This window comes from Ailuropoda melanoleuca, chromosome X, assembly GCF_002007445.2.
Source record: "Ailuropoda melanoleuca isolate Jingjing chromosome X, ASM200744v2, whole genome shotgun sequence".
Lineage (NCBI taxonomy): Eukaryota > Metazoa > Chordata > Mammalia > Carnivora > Ursidae > Ailuropoda > Ailuropoda melanoleuca.
Window position 1 is genome coordinate 50,802,241 of NC_048238.1, and position 17,889 is coordinate 50,820,129.

Sequence of the window (17,889 nt, forward strand, 5' to 3'; positions counted from 1 at the left end):
GAGCTGGGATGTGCACATGGGATGTTTGTATGACTGAAGGCTGGATCCAGAAGGCTCCACCGGGAGGCCTGGAGCCCAGCCACACCTTAGATAAAGCAAAGCAAGGGGAGGAATCTTTAGTGTTTGGAGAGAGAACAGGAGAGAAAAGGATACCGGGCTAAATAGCCTGTAAAAGATAATAAGCCCCGGAGTGGAGGCCTGGAGGTCTATTCTGGCCAAGGTGGGACTTGTCATAGAAAAAAAGCTGCCATCCAGAAACTGTAAGCTCAGGGGCCACTGGATACGAGGCTGGGCCAGGGTGGGGGAGGAGCGGGGGGGAGGGGTAGCTCCCCAGAGCCTGGGGGAGAAGTTGCTTAGCTGAAGAGAGGCCAGGCAGAGGCCTCTGAGGGCGGAGGTACGAAGGTAGTAAGTCTCTCGGGCTGGATGGGGTTGAACTGTGCCTGACACCCTGGGTGTCGATACGTGTTGGCTAAATAGAAAAATAAATGGACGAATGGATGAGTGAATGAATGAATGAATGAGTGGGTTCTGTCTCCCTTTAGAAGCTTGGACCTGAGCCCCCCTCACAGCCAGGGCCAGCTTGATGTGGCTGGCAGCCTGAGGAAGGATTAAAGGGACTGCTGCCTTCAGAAAAGCATCTGAGCCCTTTGGCACTGCTAGCAATACCCCATCGCCCGGCACAGTGGAGCTCGGTAGGTGGGGCCCTGGCTTGTCGTCCGCCTGGCCTTCGGTGCCCTTCATAGCCATCTAATCTAATCTCTCCCCCCACCACATGCCTTCAATGGAGAAACTTTGACTCAGACCAGGGAATGAATTTTCCCCGATCCTGCAGCCTGCCGGTGGCAGAGCTCAGCCTCAAAGCTTTTCTCACCTGGCCTGGGCAGCCTGCTGTTTCCCCTAGCGGCTGTCTGTCTCTGTTGCCCCTACCACAGCACCCTCAGCCTCTGACTCAGTGGCTTCCGGGCCTGGGAGAGCCATGGGGAAACCAGGAAGGGTGGAGCAAGAATACAGACAGAGGAGAGGTGAATTCCTCTGGGGAAGCAGAGAAGGGGACACCTGGCTGTTAGTGGGGACAGTGCTTATAGGAGGGAGGTGTCTGCCAGAACCATCCGCCCACTGTGACACTGCTGAGGTCAAACCTGGTGCCCCTCACCCCCAGAGGTCCACGGGGCAAGGTGTGTGTTCCCTACACACCGCACCACGCACACACACACACACACACACACATGGTCCCAGCATAAACGTCCCATCGTGTGACAGAAGCAATGGTTATGAAGACAGTCTCCATCCCCCAGCTCACAGTGGGGCCTGGCCTCAGCTAGAAGGGAAGTACTGGGTGGCTTGGGGGACAAAGGCCATTGGATTCCATACACCACCAATGGATATTTTTCTTGTTAACACACAATGCTGCTTACATAACTGGAACTGGCTAGACACTGTGAGAAATGTTTAGGGCTTAAGAAAAAGCAGGAGGAGGAATAAACAGCCACAAAGCCACAGGGTCCCAGGGGCTGCCTTCCTGAGGATGTTCTGCTCCCCTGCCCTCCCACACTCCCATGAATGGGAGTCTGGAAAGGCTGCGGCGAGGATGGAACAGGCTCATGGCTCAGCAGCCCAGACAGGCCCCGTCCACTCACTGGGCTTTCCTCTGTGAACACAACCCAAGGTTCTCCATGGCCCCTCACCTTTTCTGCCTAGCTGGCCTAGCACCCCACTACCTTCCGGGCCCGGCTTGCCACCAAGTCCCAGCTGTAGGCTGGGTCCAGGCTGAGAGAGCGGTGGTTGGACCACTGTCAAGGCCAGGGCCTAAGGGATGTCTCTATCCACGCTGGTCACATCTACGGAGTGAAGCCAGTTGCTTCCACTCAGCTCTGACCCTGACTCCAGTCTCAGCCCCGGTTCTAGGGAGAAAGCAATCCAGGAGAGAGGCAGCCATGGCCCAAGGGCCCGCACAAGATGTGGGGCAAACGATAAAGAAAACTGACTTGATCGGCACATTCAGAACCACTTTGGCCCCGAAGTGGCCACCTTCTTTGTCTCCTCTGCCGGCCTCCTCAGCGTGCCAGAACATATAGGTGGTATCTCTAAACAGAGAGCCAGGCTGAAAAGGGCAAAGAAAAATGTGCCAGGTTGCTTAACCCAAATGTGCAAGGAAACGCCTATGTGTGTGTAAGGGTAGGTGTGTGAGGCAAATGAGCAAAGATGACACTATGCCCTCCCTTAGTGTCCCAGGGCAGGCCATCCGGCCCCAGGGACTGCCTCCTTGATGGTCACTTGTTCCCTGGGACATGTAGGCTGTACAGTAAATGGCCCCATGACACCCCACGTTCTCCCTTTCTAGGACCGGGTGAGGGGAGTCAGAAAGATCGCATTCCCTGGCCCCCTCTGCTCAGTTATTTTGCAGACAGAACCTCCTGTCTCCATACCCTTAGGCCTCTTCTGGACGCAAGAGTTCTCAGAACTTCCTTTTCTTCATGCCCACCTCTGCCTTTCCCATCGTAGGAGAATCCCCACCACCTTTTGAGAGTGGCACTCCTCAAAAAGAGCCCAATCTACTTCCCCGGTGTCTCCATCACTGCTCTCGCTCTGCCTGCCCCCTGGAAAATGGGTAAGGGGGATCTGGTGACTGGCACCCGTAGGTCCCTAAATGAGAAGCATGTTTGTTTATAGCCAGATGAAATCCATCCCTACTCCCACCCCCTTCCCCCGCCCACGTCTGCATATACATCTCAGAAGTTCCTGCCACGGCCTCTACACCAAGCTTCTGGCTTCTCCCAACCTTCCCACCCCTGGATCCCTGAGAGGCGGGGCCGAGGCAGCTGCCACATTCAGCGTGGCAGAGCCGCTAGCTCAGTACAAATCAGAAACACATTGGAGGCAGGCAGGCCGGGAGGGAGCAGACAGGCCAGGGCTGGGGCCCATTAAGGCCGGAGCCCGGCCATGCTGTTTGCCGCCTCAGCAAAAGGTTTCAGGTCTGCCTCCTGATTGTTTGTTTGTCTCAGAGATGAGACAGGCTGAGAAGGCAGCTGACAAGGACCATGGGGGGCTGGGGGGGGCAGGGAGGCCCTGGCTCTCACCGGTTCTCCCCAGCCTGGAACTCATGGAGTGCAGGAGAAGCCGAGCTGCCTCATTTCCCTACCCCCACCCCCAAATTCCAAACAGATGTGCAGTCAGATTCTTCCTTTCCTTGGTTGGGGGAAACAAAAGAAATTAAAAATGGGACCCTAGAGACACTACTTTCAGGCGAGCAGTAACATAAAGAAGGGATAAAAGGGAGACACAGGAAGGACTTCCAGAGGTGCAGGTGAGATGGGAGAGGTGAGGGCATAGTTCACCCCTTCCCCTAAAGATAATTTTCGTGAAAATTCCGGTCTGAGATGGGGCAGCCGTTGGGGGAAGGGGGTGTGCCTGGAAGGATGATTGCTCTGGGAGGTCCCACTGAGTCTCAGATGTGAAGGATTCAAAGATGTCCTCAGTCATGAAGAGAATCTATACATCTTGACTTGGTGAGCCCTGGTTTCCCCAGGCCTGGCGTTAGAGACAGTGGAGCCCTGCGCCCTCACTCAGAGATAGAGACTCCAAGGCCCAGAGAGGGGAAGTCATTGCTCAGGGTCTCACAGTAGATCTAACTCTGGACTCAGTCGTCTAAGATGGAGACCTCCCCACTCCCCAGCCAATCCTCCCCTCACTTCAAATTGCTTCCCCTTGTCAGCGTTCTCATTTTGTAGGAAAGCAGATCCCCTACCCCTCTCAGTCTGTCTCACTCCAGCTCAAACCTAGGGTCTGGGCATACTCTCTGGCGGGATCTCTTTGAAGTCTGGAAGTCTCTGGATTTACTTGGCAACCGTGGACCCCTATAAGGAGGTTTCTACTAGTGCTCCCCTTTCCCCTGGGCCAACCTCAAACACCCACGATGGGTTATGGACATGTGGTCACATGATGAGCACCCGGGCTTAGGTTACCAGGCCAGAGGCCTTGTTTCTGACAACAGAGCTTCTAGCCTGCCACTGGCTAGGCCTTCTCAAGGGTACCATGAGTCTCATGCCCAGCCCTGTTATGGTCTCAGCTCAGCTCCTCCCTCCTCTCTGATCTGCCTGCCACGTTGTCAAACCTGCCCTGGCCCTCATCTCCACCCATGCCCACCAGAGGCCAGGCTGAGGCTGCCTCTAGGTGCCCGCTGGGCTCCCAAAGGGGCACACACATGCATGCACATGTGCACACACATACACTCTTTCTAGAAGCATCTGGTGATGTTGCTCTGCTACTTGGGTCTAGGGGATGAGCCAAGCTTCACTCTACCATTAAGACCAGCAGCCTGGCAATAACCAGTGGCACATCATCCTCTCAAAACCCTTGCCCCAGGGGGCTTCGAAGATTCCTGACTATTGGCGTTCATGCCAGTGCTGCTAAGGATCAATGCTAAGGAATAGGTTTGGGGAGATGGTGGCCAAGGAGAATGAACTCTCTTCCTCTCTCTCTCTCTCTCTCACTCACTCATTCACACACACACACACACACACACACACACACCCTTCTCATTCTTCTCTCTTTTTTTCTCTCTCTCCCTCCCTCCCATCTCTCTTTTTTCTTGCAGTAAATTCCAAACAGATGGGCAAGTCTTCTCTCCCACTTCTGAAGTTGAGGGGAAATATCAGCCATGGGGAAACCAGAAATCACTCCCTTCCTCAGACTGGATCATCCCAGCCTCTCTGGGTCTCCTATTCCAGTGTCTCACACCTCGCTGGATTAGGCCAGATATTAAAAAGTATTTCCTAAATCCTTTTTGTTCCAAGTCTTCTATTGACACTTGTGCTTTCCTCTTTGCAGGGCCTCAAACATTGTGGGGCAGAGGAGGGAGGGGAGCAGACATACTTTCTAGGATTCAACTAGAATCCTGGGCCAGACCCAGGCTGCAACCCCATTATCAAGGGGAAGAAGAGCTCAACCGCTGGGCATGACTGAGAATATCAATGGAGTGTTGTGTCTGCCTATACAAGCTCTCTAAGCCTAGAGACAAGCACAAACAGAAACAGCAGCATTTGGAGCAGTTAAATGCTGCTTCTTGCTTTGCAGCAAGAGCTGGGCCTTGTTATTTAAGCTATAGACAGAGGGATTTATATGCCTCCATGTGATTTTTCCTTGCAGTGCTGAGGCCCGGAATCCCTCTGTGTGGCAGGGCTGGGACAAAGCCTCTCCTATCAATGGATGGTCCCAGAAAGGGCAGTGGGACCCTGAGTTGGGCTGAGCTGCCCGGTTTCCACAGCTGTGGCCACAGAGCCACCACCCCGGCCCCCGATCCCCGGGCTCGGCTGAAGCTTCACCTGGACACCTAGCTTGAGGGTCAGCGTCTTCTGTAAGCGGTTTCACGTCTTCAGCTTGTACCTCTGCTTGGTACCCCAGATCTGACAGCTAGCCCCATAAATCTGGGCCCATCCTCGGAATGCAGAAGGATGCCAGAAGAGGGTCATGATCCCAGCTTGCTTCCCTGACAGGTAATGATAATAATGCTAACTAACACCTTTTGAGTAGTGACTCTGTGTCAGGCACTGTTCCAAGAGCTTGACATGTATCCTGTGACATAGGAACTCTTAACATTAGTCTCATTCTACAGATGAGGAGCCTGAGCAATAGAGGTTAAGTAACTTGTCCAGGGTCACACAGCTAGCAAGTGGCAGAACTGGAATGCACCCCAGTCTAGGAACTGGGCCCTCCAGCATGTCATCATTGCTTTCAAGCGCTACTGCCCAGGCTTCCCTGGACTGTAGTCAGACCTCCTAGCTCCATGCCCTGTGGCTCTGCCTCCATGGCCTTCCCATCAGAGTCTCATTACCAGATAGCACCCATCTTCCTGACGCCTATCCAGCCGGTGAGCCTGGGCTCACCAGCCCTCCTGCTGTCAAGCTGGGCCTTGGCTTCTTGACGTCTGCTGGGACCTTCCTCCATTAGCTGCCCTGCCCTGTCCTGCCCTCTCATCGGAACTGACAACCTGGTCACTTCTGCTGGAGATTTAGCACTGTGCTGTCCCATACAAACATTATGCAAGCCACATATGGAATTTTCTAGTAGCTAAGTTTAAAAAGCGTTTTAAAAAGTGAAATTAATTTTAATTATACATTTTCTTTCACTCAAAATATCCAAAGTAGAATCATTTCAGCATGTGATCAATATAAAAACTACTAATGAGATATTTTACTTTCTTTTCCACCTCAATTTTCCAAGTCCAGTGTGTATTTTGCACTCCCAGCGTATCTTTTTTTTTAAAAGATTTTGTTTATTTATTTATTTGCCAGAGAGAGAGAGCGAGCACAAGTAGGGGGAACGGCAGGCAGAGGGAGAAGCAGGCTCCCCACTGAGCAGGGAGGCTGATACAGGGCTCGATCCCAGGACCCTGTGATCATGACCTGAGCCAAAGGCAGATGCTTAACCAACTGAGCCACCCAGGCGTCCCTACACTCCCAGCATATCTTAATTCCACCTAGGCACATGTCCAGCGCCCAGAGGGCATGGGTGGCGAGAGGCTGCAGTATTAAACAGCACAGATCTAGAAGCAGAGCATGGACTCGAAGGAGCCCTGGGTACAGAGGATAAACAAAATAACTCCAGGGTGGAGTTGGTGGCACTGTGTGGAGGAGGTGAAATGGATCCTGACTTGGGAGTTCAGCAACCTGAGTTCTACTCTTGGTGCTGATGCCAGGTCACTGTGAGCTTGAGTAAACCCTTTTCCCTCTCCGGACAGTACAATGAGAAGGTAGGCCTAAAGACCCTTCCACCCTGAACATTCTACTCCTATCCACCTACTCCACACCCCTCCCACCTCCCCTACACGCCCACGGTACCCAGTTCTCAGTAGAGAACAAGTCCAGGACATGGTGAAGCTCTCAAGAAGCATGGTGAGCCCCAGTAGAGACTCACGGTCTCCAGAACATAAATCTGTGGTCTCTACTGCCTCTTCTGGAAACATCCCCGGTTACTTGGAGCTTGGCCCCTCATTCCTCAGGACCAGTAGTAGACACTGGGACTCGGCCTGGGACTGTCACATGCTCCTGAATCTGCAAAGAGAGTCAGGTCATCTTTCCAGGAACAGGAGCAGTTTGAGCAGAAGTGAGCCCAGTGGTACTTCAGACAGTCGGTTTTTACCTTTTGAGAGAACCCAGCTGGCTCAAAGCCTCTCTGTCTTCATTCGTGCACACCCCCCTCCATGTTCTATGTATCCCATACCAATCAAAACGATTTTGATATAAGCTTGACTTTCTGGAGGTTAGACCACCAGGTGGAGAAAATAGGTATATTGAATATACCTTTACCAGCCACACATACCTTTGGGAATTCTGTAATTCACCCCTCCACGCACCTCAACTTCTGGCCCAGCTGAGTCACTGACCTAAACGGAAACCCTATAGCCATTAGAGAAATGTTGTTAGTTGATCCAGAGATTTGAGGAAACAAGGGTGTTTCCAAGTGATTTTGACTAGTTATAACCCAACTGGAACAATGCTGACCTATTCAAATGATTCTTTTTTTTTAAGTTTTTATTTATTTATTTGTCAGAAAGAATGAGAGAGAGAGAGAGAGAGCACAAGCAGAGGGAGTGGGAGGGAGAGGGAGAGGGAGAAGCAGGCTCCCCGCTGAGCAGGGAGCCCGATGCAGGACTCGATCCCAGGACCCTGGGATCATGACCTGAGTGGAAGACAGATGCTTCACAGACTGAGCCTCCCAGGTGGGTGTCCCAGTTCAAATGATTCCTTTGAAGAAAATACTGACTGCTTAAAGTCACCATTGGAGTAAAGTGACCTTATCACCAAGGTCAAATGTCTGTAGAATTAAAATAGGGATTCTACTTCCAGGTCACAAAATGATTTCTCTTTGGTGATTCAAGGCTTTGTTTATGAAGGTGGGATGTACCAACACATGCACCTGTAGGTGTCAAACCTTGCAAATGGGTGCCCGAACACAGAAAAGGGGGCCATTTTGCTTGGACATCACCCCTGAGGGCATTGCTTTGAGACTCGGTCTAGGCTCCTGACTATGGAAGAAAAACGCAAAATTATTCCCTCCTCTGAGACTTGGCACCCCCTGCCCCTGCTGTCAGGTGGGACCAAACAGAGCCTGCCGGACCTAATAGGTGGGAATGGACTTTGTATTGGGCACATGTGAAGGGTTATTTTCCCCACCCAGCGGAAAACAGGGGTACAAACATGGAGATTCCTGTGTCCTCTGACTATCGGCTGCTTGTTCAGTGTCAGTGGGCAAGCTCAGAAAATGCTTCAACTACTGTGGTCTAGGAGTAGATCAGACACTGGACAGCACCTGGTCGGGTGAGAGGTATCCCTGAGTCAGAGGTGAGGCAGGAAGAGGCAAAGGATTTATAGATGTTGAGTAAGATCTTGAACAGAATTATTCATAATAATTGTTAAAGCATATAGTGTCTATATTATTCTACCTTTTGAGAAAACACTTGGGCAAATTTTAATCTTCATAACAACTCTGGCAAGTGAGCACTATTACTATCTCCATTTTACTGCGGAGGAAGTGGAAGACCAGAGAGTGTAAGTCATTTACCCAAAGTCACACAGCTAATGAAGGGCAGAGCCAGAACTGGAATCCTAGGCTGTCTGATAATAGAGCCATTCTCTGCTCATGCCATGCTGCTCCTGACCCCAGGAGCATTGTGGACGAGCACGTAGTAATGCTGACTGACCCATGTAGTACTATCCAGGCACTACCCTATGTCTTTTACACATATTAGCCCACTTCATGTTCACTACAACCCTCACTACAACCCTAGGTGCCAAGGAAGCGAAGTCACTTATCTAAGGCCAACCCATTGCGGAGTGGCAGGGCTGGGATATGTGCCTGGGATCTGGCTCTGGAGCCTACGGCCACTTCCCCCTGCTTCCTTTTGGGCCAGGCTTTGTTCTCCAGGTAGTGGCCTGAAGGAGTGAATTCCTGGGTTAGTGGCAGCACAGAAACCACCCAGGACCTCCCCAGCAGGCTGAATCCAGCATTCCCTCTGCAGCAGCATCAAGCCACCATGCCCACCTTTTAAGAAAGCCCAGCCAAGCAGAAGCAAGCTCTCAGCCTGACAAAGAGGCAAGGTGGTGTAGTGGAAAGAATGTGGCCTTTGGCAGCAGACAAACCTGTGCTGAAATCTTGGCTTTAGAAATTACTTTGTGACCTTGGACAACTCACCGAACTTCTGGGGATGTCAGTGTCCCACTGCTAAGGGCTGTTGTGAGAAGTAAATTAAATGGCTATATAGAAACGTGAATTATATACTCTAAAGTGCTCTTGAAGGTTAGTTGTAATTGTTAGTTGTTCTATAGGGCTAAGTTCCTCGGCCCAGGCTGAAGCCAAAGCGGCGACTAGAAGTGGGCTTTAGAAATGCTAATGCCATGCGTGAGTGACAGGCCACGGACAATGGCGGAGGGCGCTGTGAATGGGGCGGCCAGGCCTGGGAGCGGGGCTCCCCACGTGGGAGCCGAGTGGGGGAGGGAGCCGGAGGGGGGGCCCGTTCCCAGCAGAGGGGATCCGAGACTGCGCTAATTGGAAGGGGCTGGAGCTGCGGGGGCAGGAAGGGGGAGGGGATTACCTGCGGGTCGGCCGCTGACGGGGTCGGGGCTCCCGGGAGGGGTCCTGCCGGGAGCGGGAAGGCGGGGGGCGCTCTGGGAGCCTTGGGCGTGGGGCCAGGGGGTGCAGACCCGCGGAGCTGCGCACCGGGAGAAAAAGGGTGGGGGAGCTGGGAAAGGAGGCCTTGGGCCTTGGCTGGCTGCTGATACGGCAGAGCAGCCGTTTCTGGGTTGGGCAACTCTAAGCGGAGCTGGGGGGTGGGGGGGGGCGAGGCAGAGAAGACATGATAGCTAGTTTCTAAACCCAGCTGGGATCCTGACCCCTTTGGGTTGACCTGGGAATCAGCCTCCCCAGTTCCAGGACACAGTGAGCGCACTGTGCAGTGTGTGTGTGTGACGAGCCCGCCCGCGGAGGGGCACAGGAGGTGGGTCCCCGACCTTCTCTTCCCCCTTCCTCCTCTCCTCCTGCTCTTCCCTCTCGTCCTCTCCCCCGTCCTCTCCTTTGGCCCTCCCCTCCCCCTGCACCATGAAGGCTGTTTTTGTTCCTCCTCCTGGCCTAGCCCCTGAGGTGTGCAAACAGGAAGGACCTCTCCCCGGGCAGTGAGTAAGGAGGGAAAAATGAGGTGTTGAAAAGATGACAAGTCGCCCTGTCAGAGCTCACCTTGGCAGGGAGCAGGCGGCAGGGGCCGGCGGGTGGTGGGAGGGGGGTCCGCCTTGGAAGCCAGCCTATGTGTGCCAAGAGCCAGGCAAGCTGATCCTCAACAAGCAGGCACTGTGTAATGCGTTTGTTTGGTTTAGAAAAGCACCCCCCATTCCCACCATCAAAGATTCCTTCCTTTCCTTCCCAGTAGGAAGAGTAAAGGCCGATGGGCCAGCAGTTTTAAGTGCGATTGGAGGGGGCAGGGCCGTGGGAGGGGGCTGGGCGGGAGACCCGAATGCCTCTTCTAGGCTCCAAGCCTTGTATCCAACAGCCTGCTGGACATCCCCTCCTATGTCTCAAAGGCTCCCTAAACTCCACATCCTAAACCGAATTTATCAGTGCTGCTCTCTCCACCCCTGCATTCTGTCCCTCCTATAGAGCTCCTATCTCAGTAAATGACCTCATCATCGAGTCACCCAAAAGCCAAAATCTTGGGAGTCATCCAAGACTTCCTCACACCCCCAATTGGATCGGGGTCCTGATCTGCTCAGTTCTTCCTTTTATCTCTCCAATGTGTCCCTTTTCTCCCTCCTCATGGCCCCACCCTATTTTAGTTTCATTCATTGATTCATTCACTTATTCAACAGCGATGTATTAAGCACCTACCATGTGCCAGGGAATGTGCTAGCCGTTGAGGATTCAGCTATGAACAAATCCGGCCTGGCTTGTGCTCCCGTGTTTTGTGTCAGACGTGGCTGGGCTCACTGCGGTGGGAGAGGGCTGACTGGCCCAGCCAGCTTCTAAAACTGTTCCTTCCGGCGGGGGCGGGGGGGGGGGGGGGAATGGTTAAGAGCAGCGACTCCGTAGCTAGCCTGCCTGGGTTTGAATTCTGGCTTTACCACTTAGAACTGTGTGGCCTTGGGCAGATAATTTAATCCCTCTGTCCCTCAGTTTCCCCACATGGTAGATGGAGGTGAGCAGATCACCTGCCTCTAAGGATTGAATTCGTCAATATTTTAAGGTGCGAGCACGATATTCCACATTAGCATTGTGAGTCTCATCCTTTCAAGTATGGAGTGAGGCAGAGGGAGGCCTGCCTGGCGGGCAATGGGTCAGATTTCGAGAATATGGCAGCAGGCCTTTGCAACAGCCCTGTCAAGTCAGCATAGGAAATCCAACACAGTCCTGATTAGCTGGCAGCGGCCTGTCATAGGAAATCCAGGTGCAGAATCTAGAAATCCAGAGGGTAGGAAGCACAGTGTGGCAGAGTAGTTACTGTCAGAAGGCTAGGGTAACAGCTCTAGTTCTGCCACTTTCTCAGCTGTGTAACCTTGAGCAGGTCATTTCCTCTTCTGAGCCTTGGTCTCCTGAGGATAGCGGTTAACAAGAATTGAGAGCTTAATATACGTCAGGCAGTGTTTCAGCACCTTAACTGCCCTCCTCAAAAGGAAGCTACTCTTATTTAACTCCCATTTTACAGATGAGAAAACTGAGGCACAGAGAGGCAAAGGCACTTGCCCAAGGTTGCAAGGCATGTGGAAGAAAGCACTGGGACTAGAAAGCAGGTATCTTGGAGACTAGTTATTAGAACACCTTCATTGTAGAGCTGTTGTGAAAATTGCATGCTATACTTCTGAAAGTGTTTGGTAGCAGGTTGGCAGGCTGCCCAGGGAGGACTGCTTTAAGGCTGCGGGCTCTAGCTGCTAGGCTGAGGCTACAGAGCCTGGGTCAGCAAGAGGAAGCCTGGGCTTCAGACATCTGACCTGAGCAGTGCCAAGGTCTCAGGGACAGGTGAGAATCCCCTGGTCAGAAGCAGGACCCAAGGTTAAGCTGGGCTGAATGAAGGCCAAGGGCACTGGAACCCCTGAGACTGCTTGGGGGCGGAGACCATCTTGGTCACTTCTGGACTGCCCAGCGCTGCACAGAAGGAAGTGCTTAATAAATACAGGAAAGAAATGCCACTTCTAGAGTGTCTCCTATGTCATCCCACTGCGCTGTGCCTTCGTGCCCTCCTCACAGTGGCCCCATGAGTTTACCGTGCCCATGCTACTGATGAAGAGAGTGAGGTTCAGAGAGGTGATGGGACTCTCTCAAGGCCCAGGGCTAAAAAGTAGTCAAGCAGTTCTTTGGATGCAGAGAAGAAAAGAGAAAAAAAAACCCAACAACAAAGCAGAAAGGGCAAAGAACCCCTTCTACTCTGCTCTGGTGATCTCAGGCCTCACCACCGCTACCTCAGGCTACCCACATGTGACCCACAAACAAGCTCTACCCCTGCAGAACTTACACTGGACCACGATTTGGAGTCCACCAGATCTGCATATGTATATGTTCTAGGCTTTCCTTTGGCAGCCCTGGGGACTGGGCCCATGGAAGCCCCCACCCCTCGCTGGCCTGAACCTAACCAGCACTCCGGGAGGGACTCCTCCACTTAGAACAAAGAGACTGGCAGCCACTTTCTACTCCCACAGACCCCGATGAGCTCTGAGGCCAGCCACTGTTGGAGCTGGGAGGACTCTGGGCAAGCCTTGTGCTTTTCTTTCTCCAGTGCCCAGGCTGCAAGGGAGGAGTCAATGTGGCAGCCATATCTAATCAGGCGGGGCCCCAAGACACAGAAGCTCCTTCATCTAGGCCTGAGGAGGGGTCAGGCCGGGGCTCAGGGAGGGGCCAGGGCAGACACTGAGCCCATCCAGCCGGGACCAGCCCACATTCCTCAGCGGGCCTGAATGGGGTGGGCATGCTCAACAGGAAGCCAAGCCCTTCACCAGGAGGGGCTCCACCGCCATCTGTGCACACAGACAGCAGTGAGCAAAGGGCCTCGGCCGGCAGAGTCAATTGCACAGAAAAAAATAGCAAACATTTTGCTTCCTCCTCCTCTCCTATCTTGCTGCACTCCACTTCCAAAGGGAATGTTGGACTCCTGCTAAGTATTTTTCTGCAGACCGGGGCCCAGGCATCCGGAGGCAGCCTTGCTAAATGGCTACAGAGAAGACGATGTGTATGTGTGTGTGGTGTGTGTGTGGGGAATCTTTCCACCCAGGGAGTAGTGGTTTTTCTTCAGGGGTCCTGGGCTCCTGCTGTTCCAGCCCCAAAGAAAGAGCCAGTAGAAACGGTAAAAATCAACAACGACCATCACCTTAAGCTTTTAGAGTGTGTTTTGTTCATCTGTTATTTCATTCGCTCATTCCAAGCACCCTATGAGATAGGCAGTCTTTTGTCCCATTTTATAAATAAGCAAACCGAGGCAGAGAGGGTAAGTGCCTTGCTCACCACTCACAGTTAATTAGCATGAAAACGTTTCAGATGAAACTCTGACTCCAAACGCCCTGGTCTTTCTGTTAGCCCCTTCTGTGCTGACAAGGGCCTGCCTGGCTTCCCTCAGGAAGAGCCTGCCTTGAGAGGCTTGAATCAGTGTTCCAGTGACATTCCAATTTGGTTTTACTTTTTCTCCCAGATCACCTGCTTGTTGAAGAAAATTCCAGAAATGCCCTCAAAACATAAAGAACATTAAAATTACCTATCATCCCACCACGGAGCAAACCACTGTCAGCTAAGTGGTGGTAGATTTCCTGATCATCTGTTATGCACATACACAACCTGGAGATCTCTGAGATGATAGTGGACCTGCTCTGGGTGCTGGGCCACCCCCCAGCCCCCATCCATGTCCTCATGAGGCAAACGGAACTGGGGTTCCTCTGCTCCCTGTTCCCAGGGGGCATGCGCACACGCCATACTATTTCATACCCTGTGCCTTTGTTCGCTCAGTTCCCTTTGCCTGAGGTCTCTGCCCTCCTGCCTCCCTCCTTCCCTCCCTTCTCTCTGACTGTCTCTCTGTCTCTCTCTATTGATCACGTATACACATGGTAAAAAAACAAAAAACAAACAAACAAGAAACACTAACCCATCTAATTCACACAACCTCCAAAGGGACAAAAGGGCACATGGTACAAAGTGAGGCTCCTTCTCACCCCTGACCTCAACTCCTGTTTCTTGTTTATCTTTCCAGAGACGTTCTGTGTACAGGTAAGCACAGATGTGCATGTATCTCTCTTGTGAAACATGCATGGTAACTGTCCTCACTGTTCTTTTTTTTTTTTTTTTAAAGATGCTTGGGGGGGGCGGGGAGAGCACGAGTGGGGGGAGGGGGCAGAGGGAGAAGCAGGCTCCCCGGAGGAGCAGGGAGCCCGACGCGGGGCTCAATCCCAGGACTTTGGGATCATGACCTGGACCAAAGGCAGACGCTTAACCGACTGAGCCACCCAGCCTCCCCTGTCCTCACCGTTCTATGCCTCCCTCTTATAACTCCTCAGCTTTTGGGTATTCTTATATGGCAATACCTATGGCTCTGCCCCATCTGGGGAAAGGCTGTCTATTGAAGCATCTGATGGCTGTGCTATGATTTATTTAAGCAGGCTGCTGGTGATGGACATGGAAATGCTTTCCAGTCTCTTGCGACTACAAACAATGCAACAATAAATATCCTTGTACGAACAACCTTGTGCTTTTGCTCATGCAGGAGAAATTCTACTAGTGGAATTGCTGGGTCAGAGGGTGAGCGGATTTTAAATGCTAATACATTTCGCTGAAGGGCCCTTCAAACACACCAATTGACACTCTCACCATAGATAATGTTTCAAAGGGCCCATGCTACCCTCCCTCCTTCCCTTTCTTCACCTGGCTAATGCCTACTCACACCTTCAGAGTGGCCTCATCCAGGATGCCTGGACAAGCCTCCCTTCCCAGCGCAGCCAGCCAGGCCTTTTGCTTACACGTCAACCTGCTTGCCTCCATGCAGCACGTTCCACTGAAGGTTGCCATCCTCTCTTTATAAGTCTGTTTCCCACACTAGACTGTGAGCTCTTTGAGGGAAGAACTAAGTAAGCCTTATTCATCTCTTGCAGGTTCCTGACCAGCACGCCACAGGCGGAAGGTCAATAAATATTTGTCAAACTAACCCAGTCAGCTCGGAATCCTCAGCTCCAAGTGCAGAGGGGGTAGGACCGTGTTCGCTGAACGCAAGTATGGTCTGGGCCGAGCAGCGCCTTGGGCTCGGTTCCCGTGGGTCCCTGGATATTTGTCTTTGTGCATTTGGTGCCCAGGCCCTACCTTCCTTCAGGCTGGCTCCCAGGCCCTGCTTTAGCCACAGTCCTCAGACTGTAGGCCGTTACCGCCTTCCGGTCCCCAGTTCCTGTGGAAGAACCTCTCTACAATCGTTATGTCTTGTTTCTCCTCTTCCCATCCAGATGCCTGGTACCCTCTTGCCCGGGTGTCCCCTGGGCCTGCAGGATGCTTCTGGGAAGCTGGTGGCTTGTGCTGCCTGTGACCAGAGCACCTGAGCAGAGTCCAGCTGGAGCCAGCCCGGACTTTACTCAGAGGACTGGATCCCTACCCTCTCCTCACTACACTGGGGCCAGGATGGCTGTGGCCCTCCCCAGCCAAGCAGACATCCTCTGTCTCTTCAGAACGCTCACCACCTTCCCGAACCTCAGTGTCCTTATTGTTCACCTTCCAGGGTTGATGCGAGGATCCAGTGACATCCCTGGATGTGAAGGGGTCTAGGGGGAAATCATATCCAAATGTAAGGGATTAGGAAGCCTCGCTAACGCTCTAGGGTAGGACAGTCTGGAGGGAGTAGGGTAGGAAGCATGCAGGCATCGGCAAAAACCTGCATCGACGTGCCTAGTGGCAAAGTCCCACTGTGCAGACGAGAATGCCAAGTCAGGCTGAAAGCTTGCTCTAGGCCAGGGCTCATCCAAGGCCGGGGCTGGTGACAGATGGACAAACACCCTCTCAGCTCCATGTTTGGCAGAGGTTCAACCCAGGCCAAAGAAGGGTGTGTTGAAGCTGGTGGTTGCCTCATATTTCTCCATTTTCAACAGGAGCACCACTTTTTAGCCATAGGCCCTGGGCCTAAGAACAGTCTCTGAAACACTGGGGAACTCAGCAGGACAAACAGAAAATGGGACGGAGGGTGGCCGGAGGAGGCGGGGGGGCGGCAGGGCCGGCAGAAGCAGGGGATGGGAGTGGGGCTAAGGCCGGTTCAGAAATGCCTGGTTGGGCCAGGACTCCATGGTTTCTCCTGGGTCATCCGAGCACAACCCCTGCCTCATGCCTACCTGGGGAGAGGAACTCATCCATCCTGTCGGCAAGCGTTGCTGAATACTTCGGAGGCAAGCACCGAGCACCAGGGCTATGGAAATGACTCCGGAATAAGAGCTCCTGACCTCAAGGCCTCACAGAGATGGGACCCAGATAGTGAAAGAGCTAGTTGTGTCAGAAAATACTGTTCTCGGATGCTGGCACGTGAAGAGGACTTTTTTTTTTTAAAGATTTTATTTATTTATTTGACAGAGATAGAGACAGCCAGCGAGAGAGGGAACACAAGCAGGGGGAGTGGGAGAGGAAGAAGCAGGCTCATAGTGGAGGAGCCTGATGTGGGGCTCGATCCCATAACGCCGGGATCACGCCCTGAGCCGAAGGCAGACGCCCAACTGCTGTGCCACCCAGGCGCCCCTGAAGAGGACTTTTTAAAGGATGGGTAGAACTGACTGGAAAGGGCTGGAAAGGGCATTTCAGGTCAGAGGTCCAGGTACAAATGTAAAAGGATGTAGCTAGAACAGAGGGCTAAGAGAAGGTAGTGCCTTCGAGCCAGGAAAGGCCCCATGACAGTTCAGCTGTAGCATTAGCTAGGGGGACCACCTCAGGAATCTGGGGTGCTGTCTTACAAGATATAAGTCGTTTATACTCCAAATCAGGGGCCACAATGTGGGGCTCTTTATTCCACAGCCAGGAAACAAGTCCAGAAACCAAGAAGTCTAGTGTGGTGGATGGCACCTTTCATGAATATGCCAAATAACTGACTCTCCAAAAGGACTGCTTCGTGTGTAGTGGCCCGAGGCCTGCTGTTCTAGAACCATGGCTCCAGGTGCCAATAATGGGTCCACTGTGTTTTCAACAGAAATGGCCTGACCCTTTGCCATTCCGGGTATTTCATCTGACTAAAAAATGGGCACAAAAGTGGGTTATGGTGGTGGTGGCAAGTGTGCCGCTTGGGATTCTTAGTTAGACACAACAGAAACCAACCCTAGTTAATTTAATCAAAACAGTTTTATTGGAAAGCTATGGGGGAGCTTGGGGAAGAGTCGGGGAGGCTGAAGAATCAGAAACTGGCAGGAAAGGGGGAACTGGGCATCCAGGGACACAGCCACATCCCACACAGGAGCGTTGGGCCCCTAGCACTGGCAGCATGGTCCCACACAGCGGCCACCACCGCTGCCGCCACCACAGTGGTGCAGGAGGAAACACTTCATGACCCGGACTCCTCTGACTTCCTTCCCCTCCAGACCTAAGGTGTTGGGCACGAGCGTCTGATGTGCTTACCTGAGGTCCCAGGCCCAAGCCCAGGCGACTCGGAGCCTGGGGCCCAGGTCTCAGGCCTTGGGGTTGTCCCTCCACAGGAGTGCCTCACCTCCAGCAGGAACCCCTGTGGCAACAGGCTTCTCCAAGACCAGCAGGGGGCTGCAGGCTCCAGAGAAGAGTCCTCCCCCCAACCCCTCCCACGCAACCCCCGTGGATTTACTAATTGTGTCTCTAAGGGAAATGAGGGCAGCCCCTATGCAAGGTAGAGGGGAGGAAGAGAACCAGGCCCCAACAGTGCCTCTACCGTACCTCCTGGTGTGCTGCTGC

The 17,889-nt window shown here is 52.9% G+C and overlaps 1 long non-coding RNA gene across 1 annotated transcript; it reads left to right on the top strand.

Moving 5' to 3' along the window:
- Positions 1-213: 213 nt before the first annotated feature.
- Positions 214-4,622, top strand: LOC117797473. Its single transcript, XR_004622487.1, has 4 exons — positions 214-260; positions 543-692; positions 2,503-2,608; positions 4,595-4,622. It is a non-coding gene; the product is annotated as an uncharacterized LOC117797473 (long non-coding RNA).
- Positions 4,623-17,889: the final 13,267 nt, after the last annotated feature.